Source organism: Peromyscus eremicus, chromosome 14 (genome assembly GCF_949786415.1).
Source record: "Peromyscus eremicus chromosome 14, PerEre_H2_v1, whole genome shotgun sequence".
NCBI lineage: Eukaryota > Metazoa > Chordata > Mammalia > Rodentia > Cricetidae > Peromyscus > Peromyscus eremicus.
In genome coordinates, this window is record NC_081430.1 from 68704674 (window position 1) to 68723550 (window position 18877).

An 18877-nucleotide genomic window follows, 5' to 3' on the forward strand; every position below is an offset into this window, starting at 1 on the left:
TGTGCAAGGAGAGTTCTAGAAATCCAGAAACAGGTACAAAGCCTGAGATGCTTGCCTGCTTGTTTGTTTGGGGAGCGCCAGGAAGTTCAGTGGCTGGAGGCAGGTGACGAGATGAGTGAGAGACAGAAGGTTTGTGGCGGGCTAAGGTGTGTGTGTACGGCAGGGTGGCATTGGATGAAGAAGAGTCCTGTATTTCACCCTGTGTGTGACAGGCTACAATAACCAGAACACAGTCAGGAACACCGCCATGACCATTCTTCAGTGACTCCTCCCTCAATCAATGCAACCAAAAAAAAAAAAAAAAAAGTCTTCAAGTTTTGATAGCATGTTCTCAGGCAAGCACTTTGGGTGCAGGACACGGAGAGGCAGCAGGACCTGCCTATGGGGCCTGTGATGAATAGTCCCTTTTTAAAACGGGATGGGCTCAGCCGCTGCTTTGAGGCTCAATTTGTTGTCTATGAATATCCCTGTTAACACAAGCTATTAACTTGTGACTGGGGAAAGAAAGGCTGGATGGATGGTGAGTCACAGTTACCCTGTTCTTACCTGTGTGCCCTAAGTGGGTGGAACGCTGTTTGTGTGGAGGCATGCTGGCACAGGCTGGGGAGAGCATAAATCAAGCGACACTCAAGACTTACTGGTGTGTCAGAGGCAGAGGGAGCTAGTCCTGGACCCTCGGAAACCGACTTAAGCTATAAAGAGATCAGAGCTGAGGCAGGGAAGGAGGGACCAGCCTTCCTCCCCTAGGGACCTCTTGCAGTGGTGTTCGAGCCTGCAGCTGGGTAGTCTCTGTAATGATGCTTACAGGTGGTGACACATGGTAGCACATTCTGTGGACCAGAGTCCAGGGATGTGGTTCTCTGGATGTTCTCCTGTGGTAGCTTTTAGATATTAAGTAGGGCTTTGCCTTTGCATGACTCTTTGAAGGGTTTATCTAAGGATTCTTTATCAATAAAAATTTGAGAGTCAGATATCAGGGTAAGACTCTGAATATCAGAGAAGTGATGGAGAAGCAACCAGTGACCTCTTCTCTCTCTCTCTCTCTCTCTCTCTCTCTCTCTCTCTCTCTCTCTCTCTCTCTCTCTCTCTCTCTCTGTGTGTGTGTGTGTGTGTGTGTGTGTGTGTCTGTCTCTCTCTCTCTCTTTCTCTTTCATTCCCTCCATTCAAAAAGCTCAAGATTCTCTCTACGCCCCACCCTACTACTTCCTGTATCTCTCTATCTGTCCTTGGTCCTCCAAAACCTCTATGGCTAGCTAATTTTGGTCATCTAGTTGCTAGCTACGCCCCCTCATTCAAAGCCAACTTTATTGGCAATCTCAGGAGCGTCAGAATGCAATCAAAACATCCCAGGACAACTCTTCTTATATGCCCGAGTCCTGTTTCTTCTCTCTTCCCTTTTACTCTCTGAGGTTTTGGTTTCAGCCTCACAGATCAGCAGCAAGTGATCCGAAGAGCTAAAATGTGATCTTTCTGAGGCTTGGTTTCCTCATTAGCAGGACAGGAACAACAACATGGGCCTGAGGTGAAGTGCCTAGCCAACCCAGTCAGCTGAGCCTCCTTGGAGCTATGATTTGCTCAGCGGATTTGAGAGTAGTTTTTAATATATTGTTGGCATTTGCAAAAAACCAAAAACACAAAAACAAAAAGAAAACAACCAAGTTTATCTACCAAATCTTCAAGTCTCTTTTGTGAGTCAGTTAAGTATCCATTCCACTTTTCTCCCTTCCAGCTGCCCTGCTGAATCCCCTAAAGGGTGAGGACCCAACGTTTATGGGGGACCTGCTGCCTTTTGAGGCATCTCTCACATGCTGTCTCATTTGAGACCCACACATTTGAAACTCAGCATTGCCACGATCCTGCAACAATCGAGACAGCAAAGCCCCCAGAAACTAAGAATTCAGCACTCAGCAGAAGTGACTGTCACCCTTCCTCTGCTTGAATCCTGAACTGCAATCTCCTCCTGCAGGTTCCTGGGTCAGCTCCTGAGGACAGGATTTCACAGATGCTCACATCCTCACATTGCACTAGAAGAAGCCCCTGAAAACAAAAGAAGGAGGGACCTCCCAGATGGAGGAGTTTATCCTTCTAGCCGGAGTGTCTGAATCTCATCCAACTCTGTGAATAATTCAGGTCCCCAAACAGGGTCGTGATGATTGAGTATGATTTGCCTTTGGGTGATACTACCCTATTAAAGACACTTCTACCCTGTTTTCAAAATTGACACCTCTCCTTGGCAGACTGTTCTGGAGTCGAGGGCTCTTGTGGGCACCCTAGATTGGCACTCAGTGCCCTTCACAAAGGGTGCCCCACTCCTGTAATAACTCCACCCAGACATGAAAACAGGACTGAAATCCCACCACACATTTTTCTTTTATGAAATAAACAGCTTCAGTTCCTTTAGATTTCCCCAAAGGCCCATTTCCTTGGCCTTTTGATAAATTTCATAACTCTTTTCTGGCCATTTTTCAAACTTTCCACTGCTTGCCAAAGTGACTGAGTCCAAAATTGGACCTTTTGACTTAACAGAGCTCCAAGACAGCCAGTAACTAGAGGACGCCCAATAGTCCTGGAGTCTCACCTCCCGCTCCTACATCCCAGGGGTGTGCTCCCGGTCCGTTGCAGCGGCACTAAGTGTTAAACCATTTTCCTCCCTGTCGAGAAAAGCCAGTGTTGAAACAAACAACAGGTGAGGATGCCAGAGCCTTGAACAGTGTCTATCAGAGATGCTGATACCGCTGGGGCCATGGGAAGTCTCTGTGCATGGCCTTCAGAGGCCCGTACACAAAAATGAGCATTTCTCAACTAGTATCGAGGCCTTGAAAAGGATGCCAAATGGATCAATGAAACACACCTTATTAATTTTCCTGGCTTAAATCAACACACAGTTGGGGAGGTTCCTGTTGGAAGCAAGCAAATCGTTAAAGACTATGTAGCATGAGGGGTTAGAAGATTTTGTCTTTGTTTCTGACTCTCGGGGCTGTAAAGGAATCACTTGAAATAAACAAGGAGGCTGTTGCTTTAAACATTAGTCTTCTGCAGACATCTAGGCAGAGGGAGACATGCTCATATTCAGCATTTAAAGATTTGGTATCTGATTTTGTTACTTATTTCCAGAGCCATCATCAATTTATTGAAAATTACTTTCTAATGCCGCTCAAGGCTTAGAAGAGTTTTCAAAGTTCTAACCTGTCTTGCTTTTGCTGTGTCTTTGGTCCATTTCCCTCTCTTTGGGACTATGTTTCCTAGTTTCATAAAACCGAGGAGAAAATGAATGTTTTCATATCCTAATCAACAAATTAATTAAAAAAAAAAACCAAAACCAACAGGGAGACCAGGCTGCAAATTCTGCTTCCCACACTGACAAGGTGTGACCTGTGACCTTGAGGTGATTTAACTCCCTGTGTCTGGAGGGTTTGTTTGTTTGTTTGTTTGTTAGGGTGTCACATGGGTTGGGGACATGGCAACAGCTCAAACCTGGGCCCTTGGGACCTTACCAGCTCCTTCTATTGGTCTAGTCATCACTTGCAATTCTAGCTCAGTTCTTTGAAGAATCAGTCACATCAACATTTTAACAATCTTGTCACTGGGAAACACACAAAATATCGTTCTAATCAAAAGGGAAATCTTGAAATTCCAGTTGAACCTCTGCTCACAGAAGTCAAGCTGTATTCTGGGCTTTTCTGACTCCACCTGAGAGAGCGTCAGCTCTTTAATGGACCTCGTTAATCTGCAGCTCTTCCGCTCTATTGGACGTGTCTGAAAGTATATTTGGGGACCTTTTCATTGTCATCTGTGATGTAGATGCCTTCAGTGACACATGGGCCTCTTGCTCCCCCGGGATTCCATGACAGTTGTTTAAGCAAGAATTTCTTTTTTCCTGATTTTATCTATTCATAGTACTTTCCCCCTTTTTTATCTTTCTGTGGTTTTTCTTAAGCCAAGTGAATGCTTAGGAAACATTGTTATTACATTTCTGGCTAATACAAAATGTAGAAGTGGAAAAATGATAGCAATTCCCAAAGGTACCAAGCTTGGCCCACTCTGTGATAAATTGTTCCTGTGGTGTTCCCAGTGAGCTGGAGTTCCTGAAGTTCACGCCCTCATAGTCCACTGCCTACTGGCTTATGAGTTTGGCTCAACCTCTCAAAGGAGCCATCTTGGAAGTGGATCCTCTAGCCCCGCTTGACCTAAGCTTGCTAACATTATATGATTAACATTCTATGTAGCAGAGGCAATGCACCATTGCTGACCCCTGACCAAAATGCAGAATTATGAGCGATTGAATAATTGCTGCCATTTTACGTCAGTGAGTTTGGAAACAGTTTGTATGTTATAGTAGATAATGGAAACACACACACACACACACACACACACACACACACACACACACACACAATCTCATTCCTAAATGCAAAATGGAGAGCAACTAGCCACAAGAGATGCAATGCTGTGTTGACATTTGGCAAATGTAAATCTCCCTAACCTAAGCCATAGCCAGATGTTGAAAGCAAGAAGGAGCCTGAGGTCACTAGCTCCTCTTAAGCAAAAAATGGCTGACATAGATGACAGAGGAAATTGTCTTATATGTTTATACTCAGATGAGCATCACATGGCATTTCTCTAGTGGGGACAGCTGTTTTATGGCCCCTCTTTCTCCTCCTTCTATCTTAGAGTATTCTGGAGTATTCACAGTCAACAAGAGAAAGAGCAAGATCTGTTAGAGATAGCCCATCCTCCTACCATCTTAATTCCTTACCAGATATCATAAGTTTTGATGGACCGAAGTCTTACTTACTACACACACACACACACACACACACACACACACACACACACACACATTCCTAAATGCAAAATTGAGAGCAACTTGCCACACAAGTTGATGCAATGTTGTGTTGCGATTTGGCAACCATAAATCTCCAACCTAAACCAATCTAAATTGTTGAAAATGACCAGTGGTCATTTTGGAGAAATAGCAGACATTGTGGCCAACACTAATAACAGCAGAAATCATGACTTGTGTGTCGTCCATTCATACGAAACAGACCAGTCCCACGTAGACATTACTTGAGAGTGAAAAGCTATACAATTTCATCTTCCTCGTGGCTGGTGTGTCTTTCAGCAGGTCTCAAGACTTTGCTCTGCCCTGCAGAGTGTTTCCTGAACTTTCTTTCTTGGAGGTTCTGGCTCTTCAGCACTCATCCACGGCATATGGGATGTCTCTCTGGCTGCATGCTCCCTGATGTGTGAGGGGCAAGCAGTCTTGGCTTCCAGTTACAGGGAAAATAAAATGGACCGTAGGTATCTGCTTATCTTAGGTTGAGCAGCTAACAAAGGATGAGAGTTGGAACTCCTGGAAAAGCAAAAAAAAAAAAAAAAAAAAAAAAAAAAAAAAAAAAGTGGAAGTATACACACTCTCTGACTTACGAAGGTTTGGTTACGATTTTTTTCAACATTATGATATAAAAACAGTATGGTCAGAGTGAAGCTTATATTACAAAGCTCGAATCTGACCCTTTTCCTGGACTGGTGATATGAGGTAGGGTTCCGTCTTGTGATGCCACACAGCAGTGAGCCGCAGCTCTTAGTCAGCTAACAACAACTGGTATAGAACATCTGTTCTGAAGAAGAGACCTTGATGGCCATTCCATTAAAACATTCCTATTAAAAGTTAAGATGGAGTGGGCAGTGGTGTCGCACGCCTTTAATCCCAGCACTCAGGAGGCAGAGGCAGGTGGATCTCTGTGAGTTTGAAGCCAACCTGGTCTACAAAGTGAGTTCCAGGACAGCTAGGACTGTTACACAGAGAAATCCTGTCTCAAAAAAAAAAAAAAAAAGTAACAAAAAATCCCAAAAAAGTTAAGATGTTTTTCTTTTAATTTTTAAATTAAAATAAAATTTAAATTATGCATGTGTGCTCATGTGTATGCGTGTGTGCATGTGTGTGTGTTCACGTGTTGCACACACATGTGTGACATGATATTCAGGGCTAAGGATAGCTTATGAATCATTTCTCTCTTTCCACCATGTTATCCTGGGGGCTTGAATTCAGGTTGTCAGCTCGGCAGCAAGCACCCTTACCCACTGGGTCATCTTGCTGGATCGAGATTTTTGTTTTTGTTTTCAAATCTGTAGAGAGATGGTACAATGCAAGAGCACTAAGAAGAGACACTGGGCCAGACTGTTGGGTTCCCAGTTATCTTCTATTACTAGTCCCATGACCCTAGTTGAGTTGCTTAACATCACTAAACCTCAGTAGCCTAAATGGAGGAAAAATAATACATAATTCCTGAATTTGGTGCAAGCGAGACAATGTGTTCACTAAATATTCAATATACATTAACTGCTAGTATTGTCTTCTCTCCTCAAAAACATTGATAAAAATATTGATTGAAGTGTCCTTAACTCTACAAAGGATCAATTTAGCTGTTTTATAAGCAAACTTTTCTGGCAATGTCCTATTTTGACTTTCTCTGAAGAAACCTTGCTGCAAACTTAAAAACTTCAAGCTTCAGAAAAACCTGCATTTGATCTAAAAATACACTATAAAGCCATATCTCGTGAGTCTTCCTATTTGCAAGCACTTAAGTGACCTGCATGTCCTAGACTTTAAAATAATACATAGCCCTCACAACTCGTTATGCTGTGTTGGGAAAGCTGGTGAGATGGCTTTGGGAAGTTTTTGATCATGCATCGATTCTGAGAAAGGCCATTCGCTGGGGAGCACTCGGGTCTCTAGCCTACACTTTGACTCTTCAGAGCTCTGTGTTGGCATCTTGGCTGAGAAGCCAGTCAGGTTCATCCCTATGCCTTGGAGTCAGTGTATCTGCACGACTGGGCAAATGTTGTTTGTACTCCTCTTTCTTTTCCTTCAAAAAAACAGCAGTAAAACTTCTGACAAGAGCTATAGCCTTCTAACAAAGATTGAATGCACGACAGGACCGTGAAGCATAGGCTTGGCCGTGTATGGCAGGGCTCATCGACCTAGCAAGCAGAATATTCTTACTCACTGACTATACCTCCACATCCCCTCTTCCCCCCAAGCATGGGCAATCATCAACCTCTCCATTTCCATGACTTTGTCTATTTTAGTCAAATATACCTTAGATGAGTAGATGAATACAATATTTCTCTTTCGTGGCTGACCCTTTTCACTTAGCAAAACTCCTTCGTGATTCAGCCACGCTTTTGCATATGGCAAGACTTCCTTTTTAAGGCTGAATGGTAGCTTGTTGTATACATGTACTTGATGTATGAACTACATTTTCTTTATACATTTGTATAGTTCCGTTTCCTCATTGTTATGACGAGCATCAGATGAAAGTAACTCAGGGAAGAGTTTGCTTCAGCTCACAGTTTGAGGGGATACAATTCTTTGTGGCAAGGAAGGTATGGTGATGGGGGTGTGAGGTAGGCAGCTGGTCATGTTGACTGGGCAGTAAGGAAAGAAACAGAAAGATGAAGGCTGGTGCTTCACTGGCTTCCTCGTTTTTCCCCCCCTCTAAATCCTCTGATTCACACTCACAGACACAGTGGTGTGTCTCCTGGGTGACTTCAAATCCAGCTACATGGACAGTGAGGACTGACCATCACAGCATTCCTCCCCCGATGGACGTATAGGTTGTCTCATCATCTTGATTATACACCATGCTACAGTGATCAGGGGAGTACGTGTATCAATTTCAGATTCTCCTCTCAACTATTTTGAAAATAGCACCCAGGAGTAGTGCTATGGTGGCCTGTGAGAGATCTGTGTTTGCCTTTGAGGCACTTCTGTACCGCTCCCCACAGCAGCTTCACCATTTCACTTCTATCAACAAGTCAAAGGGTTCCAGTTTCTTAGCATCCTTCCCAAAATTTGTTATGTGTCTATGTACCCAGCTACTGATCTATTTTATGATTATTTTTATGATCATCCTAGTAGATGTGAAGTGATATGATCTTACCATGTAATCCTACCTGATATAAAACTTCGTGCCTCAGCCTCTTGGGTACTGGAATTATAACCCAGCTCATTATTGTTGCGGGATATTTGATCTCACTGAGACACTCCAAGACTGTTAATAAAGTTAACCTTGAATCAGGAGGTGATGTCAATGACTAGCTTACTGGAGTTAGCCATAGAGATTTTGGAGGACCCAGGATATGATAGAGAGGATAGGAAGGAATAGGGAGGGGCTTAGAAATAGGGTCTTTTCGAAATCTGGGAAGCATGGAGAGAGAGGGTCAGCTGGTCTTTCCTCTACTGCTCTCTTGATCTATCAGGTTTTTACCCCAATATCTGATTCCCAAGTTTTATTGATGATAGAACAATTTAGATAAACACATCACATTATGATTTTGATTTGCATTTTCCTAATGATTAGTGATGTTGAGCATTTCGTCATATGCCAGCTGAGCATTTGTATGTCTTTATATGTCATCTTTGGAAAAAAGTTGGTTTGATCTTTTGCTCAGTTTTAAATGGGTTATTTTGTTGGTCTGTCTTCTTCTTGAAGTAGAATTGGTGTTTACTAAGAGATTTTTAATGTAGATTTTATGTACTAGGGTGCTGTGGATATTGTTCTGTATAAATAAAATACTGATTGGCCGGTAGCCAGGCAGGAAGTATAGGCGGGCCAAGCAGAGAGGAGAATTCTGGGAAGTGGAAGGCTGAGGCAGAGAGAAGCTGCCAGCTGCCGCCATGACAAGCAACATGTGAAGATGCCGGTGAGCCACAAGCCACGTGGCAAGGTATAGATTAATAGAAATGGGTTAATTTAAGATAGAATAACTAGATAGCTAGAAGCCTGCCACAGCCATACAGTTTGTAAATAATATAAGCATCTGTGTGTTTATTTTATAAGTGGGCTGTCCGACTGCCGGGGCTTGGCAGGACCCGGAGAGGAAATTCCAGCTACACTAGGGTTAAGGGAAATAAAGGTATTCAGGGAGGAAGTAAGACATGCTTGAGAACATTGTTGTAGACCTCTCACAGGAAAGTTGTGTTGGCTTTATATTGAGATGCTTGTATGTGTTGGATATTAATTTCGATCAGAGGTAGGATGTGCAAAAACCATTGTCCATTCAGAGTGCTGTGTTTCTTATTTAGGTAATTATCTTTGCTGTGTGGAAGCTTTTTATTTCCTTTCCATCCCCTGCTATCTACCTTCCTTCCCCCTCCCCTCCCTCTCATCTTTCCAGCCCAATTTTCTCTCTCCCTCACTTTCATTGAAATTTTCACCATTTTCCTCCAGATTTAGTCACAGCTGTTGGAGTTTCCTTTGTGGTCACAGAACAATGAACACTGAGAGCTGCCCATGTCATCTTTAAAGTCCACTACCCCGTGCAGCGGGAACTCATCCCCTTCTCTCCATGTTGTGAAGATTGGGGGGCGAGCATCTTCTGAGTGTGTTCATTTTTTGGTAATTGAGGTATGGCTTGCCATAAAACTATATTTAGAAACTTCACACTCATTTTGCTTGGTAATGACCTAAATACAAACAATAGCAACCATTGCTGAGCACATGGAGAAACTGGAAGTTTGTGTGTTATTGGTAAGAATACACAATGAGCAGCTGCTATGAAAACAGCATTACAATTGAAAAAAAGTTGAAAACAATTTTACTCAGTAGCCCAGCAATTCCGCTTCTGGGTGAAATTTCAAAAGGACCAAAAGTAGAATCTTAAAGAGGCATTGGTAAACCCATGTCCTTAGCAGCAGTATTCATAATAGGCAAAAGGCAGAAATAACCCGTGTCCATAAAGAAAATATGGTATGTGCATGCAGTGAAATATTATTTAGCCCTAAAGGGAAACGCAGTTCTGATACATTCTGTAACTTGATTGGATGTTGAATACATTATACACAGTGAAATAAGCCAGAAGCAAAGGCCAAGTGTTGTATCTATATGTGTAAGTACTTGGTGTAGTCAGCCTAAGATAACCGACAGTTGACAGAGGCTGGTAGTGGGGATGGTGAGTTCTCGTTTAATGTCTGTAGAGTTTCAGTTTGAGAAGGTGAAAAATTCCTGACTATTGTCACACGGAAATGGTGTATCCTTTAAAATCACAGAAATGTACATTTAGCAACAGTTAAGATGAGAAATATGTGGTACACACTTTACTGCAATTAAAAATTTTTAAACAAAAAGCGAAACAAGAAATGTTCGCCAAACCTATTCTCACCCTGCCTCTCACTGGAAGATTCCTCTATTCTAGTCACTGGTTTTGTGATGCTTCCCTGCTAGTGTATGTGTCTTAACAGCAGACACAGAGTGAACACTCACTATCACTATCTCACACAGCAAGCACACGAGGCAGGGACAGTTATGATTCATAGACCAGAGATGAGTAATGATCTTAAAAACCCAGCTACTAAGGCTGATTTCCTTGAGTATTCTCAAAGGGAGACACAAGTTTATGGCAGAAAAGCCTGGGCTGCGTGATGGGGGCACAGTTATCTGCTTCTAGACATCTATGGCCTTTAGAGGAAATGGGCCATAAGGGTCACTCGTATGTCATATTCTCTTCCTATTACTCTCCTCTTGTGTGGTATTGACACCATAGGTTTACCCCAAACCTGGAATCATCCTGAGGGCTGAAAGCTGGATGTGAAGAAATCCGTAGACCTTCACCCTCTGCTTCATGTCCATATATGAGACCTGTAGACTCCCATTAGAAAACCACTGTCCAACTTACAGCTACTTTTGCCAGTTGTATCCACACTTGACGGGTTCTGTGAAGATCTTCATGTTAGTTCCCTGACCTCGATGATTTCTATCCCTAGTACCACAATTCACTCAATATGAGTGACAGATAATAATAGAATCCACATTTCAAAGATTTGTTTCGGCCAGAGAGATGAAATAAATACCCACTGTCTTATTGCTTTACAAGTCTGCCTAGAGGGCCTGCCATGCAGTTGGCTCCCCAGGATGGAGAAGTATCCTCATCTTAGCAATGAACTTGAGCCCTTGAATCTGGAAAAACACTAAATGGTGTTACTTATCAGGTGAGCAATGGCTTATTGATGGTGAACAAGTTCAATTATCTCCATGAGGGATTATTCTGGAACTCAACAGCAATGCATTGGTGTGTGTATGTGTGTGTCTCCATATGTGCCTGTGAGTCTCTGTGTGTGTTTGTGTGTCTGCAGGTACATGTAAATATGAAGGCCACAGGATGACCTCTGATGTCATCCTCTGAGACCAAGGGTTTCATTGACCTGGAGCCCAACAGTTATGCTAGAGTAGCTGGCCAGTGGCCCCAGGGATCCTCCTGTCTCTGCCTCCCTGACATGCATTAGAAGCTCATGCTAGCATTTTTCTATGGGTCCTGGGGACTGAGCTGTGGCGCTCATGCTATGCGGCAAGGACTTCACCCACTGGGCCATCTCCCTGGTCCTGCAGTATGCTCATTTGACATGAAGAGCATGGTGTGGTTGTGAGTTTTAGTTTACCACTCAGGAATTTCTTCCCAGGGAAGAACTGTGTCTTGTTCTTCCCTCTCCAGTCCAAGGCACAGCACAGCATCTTGGCAGCGAGTCGGCAGAGCTGATTGCCTGAATGAACGCATGCTCTGTTCAAAGACTTGTCAATTATCCTCTAATACATGTAATCATTCTTGCGGTGAAGCCTTCTCATGTTGGTAGAGAACGCACTGCCAGGGCATATCCCTGGATATCCCTTTATAGTAACATACGGTCCGACTTACCCAGGCCTCTCTGCTGTCTAGGGTCTGGTGGAATGTTGCTTTGGACAAGATTGGAGGAGAGGCATCTGTGAAGATCACTGGAGGACAAAAGGCCACTCCAGGGTTCCAAAGCTGACCTTGGAAAACGGCCCTCCTACCTATCAGGGTCAGGCACGGGGATTTGGCAGTGCACATGTAGAATCCCAGCACTTGGGAAAAGAAAGGCCAGATGGTGAGTTCCAGGCCAGTTTTGTTTCGTTTGTTTGTTTGTTTGTTTTGGGGTTTTTGTGGGGTGTTTTGTTTTGTTTTGTTTTGTTTTGTTTTGTTTTTGTTGTTGTCTTTTGAGACAGAGTTCTCTGTGTAGTTTTGGTGCCTGTCCTGGGTAGACCAGGCTGGCCTTGAACTTTCAGAGATCCTCCAGCCTGGTCTCTGTGTAAGAGGCCTCTGGAGTGATGGGACTAAAGTCATGTGCCACCGCCGCCACTGGGTTCCAGGCCAGTTTTGAACTACATGGGGAGATCCTATTTCACAAACAAGACAGAAGGGGGAGGGGAAGGGAATGTGTGCTTAAGCCTTTTGCATTCTTTTTTTTTTTTTTTTTTTTTTTTTCCTTCGAGACAGGGTTTCTCTGTGTAGCTTTGCGCCTTTCCTGGAACTCACTCTGTAGTCTAGGCTGGCCTCGAACTCACAGAGATCGGCCTGTCTCTCTCTGCCTCCCGAGTGCTGGGATTAAAGGCGTGCGCCACCACCGCCCGGCTGCTTAAGCCTTTTGTATGACTCCAAAGTTGGCCTGCCATTGCCATCTCTGGAAAGGGAAAGGGAATACCTTCAAGAGTCAACTTGTGAAAAGACCACGTGGCTCTCAGCTCTCCCCTCCCCTTCCTTTCCTCTGGTGTAGTTAAGCTTATCACTGTGTAGTTGAGGAAATGGAGGATCAAGGGGGCAAAGCCACATCTCAGTTATGAAATTAGTAGAGGCCTAGAATTGATACCTAGGCTCTTGACTCTATGGGACCCTATCGACCTCCACCCTGCCTTCCACAGGCCTGCTTCCTGGCAGTCCGCTTCCCACAGGCCCTCATCATTATCCTAACTGCAATTTAGGATAAGACACACTTTATGTTGAGGATTCAGCCCAGGCACTGTGCATGCCTCCTGTGTCCTGTTTCCTCTTAGCAGCTTTATGAAGTCCATTCAGTTATGATCAGAACATTACAGGGGACTCGAGTACAGTCCAGGGAGGGTAGACAGCTGAGACCCTATGGCTAGCTCTGGGACAATGTCCCACACTTTTACACACTGCCCAGTTTCCCCACAAAGGCCTCCCTTCCCCCACGATTCCCATTCCTCCACAGAATGGAAGTTTCGGGGTTTGCTTTTTAGTCTATTAACAATAGTTTAAGATCAAACACAAGTACTCTGTGTATTAGCCTAAGAGTCACAGGCTAGGTGCTTAAGCGACAACTTGTTTTCACCTAATTCTGGTGGTAGGACATCTGACATTGAGGTGCCCTTCGTGTGGTTTCCCTCAGCCTCTCTCCTACCCTTCTGCATGGCTTTATCTCCCATGAGCCCTCTCACCCGAGTTCCCTTAGTGTAACCAATATCCTCATTTTCTCTTATTCTGAGGTTATCTGTCACATTGAATTAAGGCCTGTGTGTTTAATCACATCTTTAAAAATCCATCTCTAAATATCATCACATTCTGACATACTAGGCATGAAGACTTCAACGTATGACTTGGGGTGAGAGTGGACCGTAGCATGTTGCCTCTTCTCATAGTATTTTCATATCGAAAGGGGTTTCTTAGATCCCTAATCCTAAAGGAGCAATCAGCCGTGGTGTGTCACACACTGAGGTGTTCAGATAAATGCTGTTTGTTGGTTGCACAGGTTGACCGTGGATTTTGACCTCGCTTCCCAAGACACTGGCCAGCCCTGACTCTCAGCTCCATGTTTGTTCTCTCAGGCAATTTGAGGAGAGACAAATCCAACAAGTGTGGCAGGTTCACGGGAGCCTCACTGATACCGCACATTTCTAATGACCGTCCCTTCTAGAAGAATCTGTGAGTCTCACAGTGTAATGTGCCTAACAGCTATTTTCAAATTCCAGAGGTGTCACGGGTGAATTCCCAGGGTCAGCAAATGACAGGGCTCCGGGGCCATTTGCTGTGAGCTCCAGAGCTATTTGCTTGGTGTGCAAATAACTCCCTAGCTCCTGACTGAAGAGTGGCCAATTCTTCTTTCTCAGGAAGGCCCTTAAGTTCTGTTTATAAACCTTCTTTTGTCATAAAATCCAGAGGCAGAGAGCCTCCGGTTGCTCTCTAGCTGTTTCCTGGAATGAAGTAAAATCCAGGCCAGGATGTAGGGACAGTCCGTATGAGTGGGCATTAAGTGCTCACCACCTGGAACCCACGGTATCAGGAGTCCATGAAGAAACAAGGAAGAAGCCTGCAGGTTACAAAATCACTTGGATTTCTCCTCTCCTGGGTAATGTGGTGTTTTACACAGTGGCTCCATTGTTTAAAACAGAATGGGAGCCAAACTCCTGTCCTGAGGAAGCATGGGAACCCCACCCCACCCCCACCCCCACCCCAATCCTTCTCTTTCTGGCTCCTTCCCCTTCGTTATCTATCTTGGCATTTGAACCTGCGGTTCAGGGGAAACGGGTTGGTGTGGATAGAACATTCTATTCGGTGTGTAACCGTGTCGAACAGGTGTCTGCCTAGGGACGGACGGACGGAAATGATGCCCTGGCATCTCCCTCTCTCTCACCACGATGTCTTATCACCCACCAAGCCCTGTCTATAGCTTCTCTCGAAGAAGAGCTGGGTTCAATGTATTCCTTTTTGTTTAGACCAAAATCTAGCACAGCAAAACATTACAAATGAAGGCGTTCCTCCCCAACTTTGGTATGCAACCCTAACTGTTCTGCTCGACTTTTGAGGCTCACCCATGCTGCTTGATGCCCCTGAGCCTTAACACTTCCTCCTGTACAGTCTGGGCTAGGCTTCCATCTAGCACTGGCTGTGTGTCTTGTGGAAAAACAATCCTGTCGTTACGCAGCTGACCTCCTGGCCAGGCTGCCTCTCTCCGGTGTGAGGGCCTGCCGAGTGTCTTGTCTCTTGAGTCGGTGAGGTGTGGAACCCCGAGGTGCCATACACCATGTGCAAATCTCCCTACAAGAGAGCCCTCCTGGGAACAAGTCTAGGCTTTACCCACAGAGCTTAAGTGTTCCTGAAAGCAGGTCAGAGCTTGAGAGAGAGGGTGGGTCCAAGAAGGGGAGGTGCCATACATTTGTTTTTGATCTTCAGAACACACCAGATGGACTTACATTATCTTGGGATCTGTCAGTGAGCATTCTTGTCAGGAGGCCAGAGGATGGTGCCAGAACCTTGTGTGCTAGGCTGTGCTGAAGAGTGACATTTCCTTCTGTGACTCGAGAGACTGAGGCCTGCTTCCTGCTCCGAGAGAGGCAGGTGTTGGGCAGAGAGCTATATTGGCCTATGGGCTCTACTGTTCCCTTCAGAGGTCTTGGGCCTGGTAGCTAGCCAAGAATCTATCTATCCAGTCTTCTCTCTTCTCTTGCCTTCCTTCTTCTCTTAAAAAGTTAATAAATGTTCACTTTCTCTTCTCAACGCCGTAACAAAAACCGATGCTTCCCAACGAGAGGATGAGACCACAGTGAAGCGTATGTCCTACATCACATGACCTTTGTTGGGTCATGAAGAACTATTTTACACATTACTGATCCAGAAACACCTTTGGGGGTGGGGGTGGGGGGGTGTAACTGTTTAAGTACTGTATATTTTTCACATACTTGAGCTTCAGATTTTTCATAAATTTTTCATAAACTTTCTCACACATACATACCGTAGCAAACACATTACTAGTTTGTATCTAACCTGAAATATTTGTCCATGGAACAGAGAAGGATTTTTTTTTTTTTAACATGAATCACAACCATCTGGTTGCACGCAGGAAATGAGATATCTGGCAAATATCTTCTGCTTTATCTGCCAGTAAATTCTACCGCTCCCTCTGCGGCAAGCAGTTAGACATGTGCTCAGTGGCCTCTGACCCATGACCTCTGACACAGTTATCATCTGTAGGCTTGTGGTATCCATGTTACCACAGCCACTAAACACAGCTGCCTGGGTTAATAACGCAGAGTCATCTGTGTGTGTGGGGGGGGCGGGGGTTGTGTCTCCCACACCCACTTCACAGCCCTGTGCTCAAGGCAAGCAGCATTTGACTTTCAAATTAGCATCCTGCCCAGCAGAGTGACTTTCCAGGTAGAAAGAACAGACTTTTGAACAGTAAAGCTTAGGTGAGGATAAGAGTCCGTAGGCCAAGTGAGTCATCCAGTCAGTGTGACAAGTGTATGTGACTTGGCATGTCCCAGGAGCCTTACTAATCACTTAGCCTGAAACACCTTTCTTGTGTGCTGACCCAGTGTTCTGGATCTTCTGTGTGAAAGCCCAGGATTATGGTGCATCGGGATAGGAGCTAGGAGCCTTGTCCTGGGCCGTGACCCTCCTCGCTCATTCCATGTGAACTGTCACAGAGGTTGGGTTGGGGCCTCCTCAAGACCTGGACAGTGAGGAGCTAGAGGAATATCAAAGTCAGTACCTTTTGTACCAGAAGCATCTCAAACATATCCAGGAAGCCTGCCTGAGGAGGCATAATCTCGACAGTTAGACAAAGCTCCTCATGTATAAGTCAGGAAGGAATCTTCAGGTGGGCAATGACTCCTCCAAACAGAGGACCTAGGTGTCTATTTGGTCCAGAGAGAGTTGCAAGTTATGGGGTACAACTGCATCCCCTCATTATAGACACCACAGTGGGACAGACAGGTTGGGATCAACAGTTAAACCCACATAACTTCTCTCTGACCCCGAATCATCCCACACAGGCAGGTCCAAACCTGGAGCTCCAAGCAAGGGTCTGGAAGTTCCCCGAAGTCTGGAAATGCTTGCAAAGTGTATTCTGTGTGCAGTTGGTAACAAGGATGGTTTGTGTGGAGCAAACAACTAGAACACTTCCTTTGCCTTCTTCAAAAATAGACAGCCTAGGGCCAACGAAACGGCTCACCAGGTAAGGGGGACTGCCTTCAAGGCTGACCACTTGAGTTCAGTTCCCCAACCCCCCATAGTGGAAGGGAAGAACTTCTGAAAGTTGGCCTCTGACCTCCACCTGCATGCCATGGCACCCAAGCACCCCCCCACCCACCCACACACACTCACAAAACCAATTAAAATATAATTTTTAAAAAGGCCTAAATGCCTTTTCACTTACCTCTTCTTTCTTCCTCAAAGTCTCTTCCTCCAAGGTCCCTAATTTATTTAATATTGGATGAAATTCATGAAACTACAGAATTGAAAAGCATTGCTTGAAGCATTCTAGACTCTGCACTGAGTAAAATCAGGCATCGTCTCACCTTCCATGGCTGTTCCTCTCTGGAAAGTAGGTGCAGTCCAGTCCCCCAAGCTAAGGCTGGTCCTAAGACACTACTTCATTGCTACAGTCGATTTAAGCTTAAGACAAATAAATGGCATGTAAAAAAAAAAAAAAAAAAAAAAAAAAAGGCCTAAATGCATTGTATTTTGTACTTGGTTTGTTGGTAATGGTCCTCTGGGGGATTATGGGCAGCTAATGATTGTTAGGGGAATGCAATTTTCTTCAGGGGTGCAGCCATTGATAAGCTCCCTTACTTCAGCAAATAACCTCTCACCCATTCTCAGGCAAGAACTCAAACTCACCGGGTCACACACAAAAAGAAGGCATGAATGTGAGAGGCCTTGCCAAGAAGAGTGCCATAGGAGAGGGAGGGCAAGATGGAGGGGTAGGGGTGGACATGACTAAAATTCATTCTATGAGTGCATTTTTAAAAACTGAGTATGGAGTCACAGAGAGGTTAGGGTTAAGAGGATTCAGTATTTTTTCCCCTAAGATAAAGATAAAAAGGGAAATGTCCTTAGGACAAAGTTTGGGTGTGTTTCAACTTGGACAAGCTAGAGCAATTCTAAAGGTAGACTTTCTTGCTCAGTGTGAGAACTGATAAGGCACAGAGCTGGAAAACCATTCATTTAAACCTTTAGTTCTTCTCTGGGTGGTGGAATGCTCCCAGCAACTTATGATTATGCATGAGAATTATGAATACACAATAATAACAAATTTTCAAAGACCATTCCCCAATCACCTGCTTATTAATTAACATATTAATATCCAAACTGTCAATTAAAATGGGCAGCAAACTGTATAATTGTGTGTGTGTGTGTTTGTGTATGTAGTGCACATTTAAATATCACTAGAGGTGTTTGGATTATGAAAGGATCTCAAGAAACACTAACAACTACTCTTTTGGAAAATCATACTGCTATTCCCCCAATCTATTGCCTTTCTAGTTTCAAACAAATGTCTTCTCATGTTTTATGACAGCAGGGAAGAGGGTAGACTGGGAGTTGAACTCTCCATCAGGAATGGTGAACACACAACCTGCTCATTGGCCTCTGGGTTTTCCTGGGTCAGAAGCATGCTACCTCTGCAGCCAGAGCACCCAAGACCTAGTTCTGCTCACCCCCTTGGCTCAGAAAAGCTCCGTTTATGGACTAGAGCCTGAGCCCCCAGATCAGCTTCTGAGTCTCCCCAGGATCTGGCCCCAGCCCAATCTCCACTTCTGTTTCCCACACACTTATTTGTCCCCACCCTAGAAGGCACACCCTAGACTCGCCTCTGAGGGCCAAGCCCTGGTCTTCCGCATCTACAGTGCTCATGTGCTGACTTCTCCCCGACCCAGCCCCAACCTCATCCCTGCTTTTGGAATTCTTGACCTTTCTTCATTTATGAAACAGAGGCTTTCCCTTGCCATCCTCAGTATCCCAGCAGCTCTTCCCTTCCCCCCCGTGCTGGCCAGCTCTGTCTATCACATGTATTTCCCTCGCTAGTGGGTCAGACTACTTGGAAAGGCTTCAAGGGTTAATCTCTCCTCTCTAGAAGTGACTTGAAAGCGTAGGTTGACCATCCCTTGTCTGAAATGCTTTGAGTCCAGAACTGTTCAGAGTTCACATTTCCACCCCTAGATTTTGGAATATTGTCATATAAATAACGAGCTTCCTGGAGGACAGGAAATTACAGCCAAATTTCTTTCTATTTCAGATATAACTTGTGCACGCAGTCTGAATGGAAGTATACAATACTTTAGTA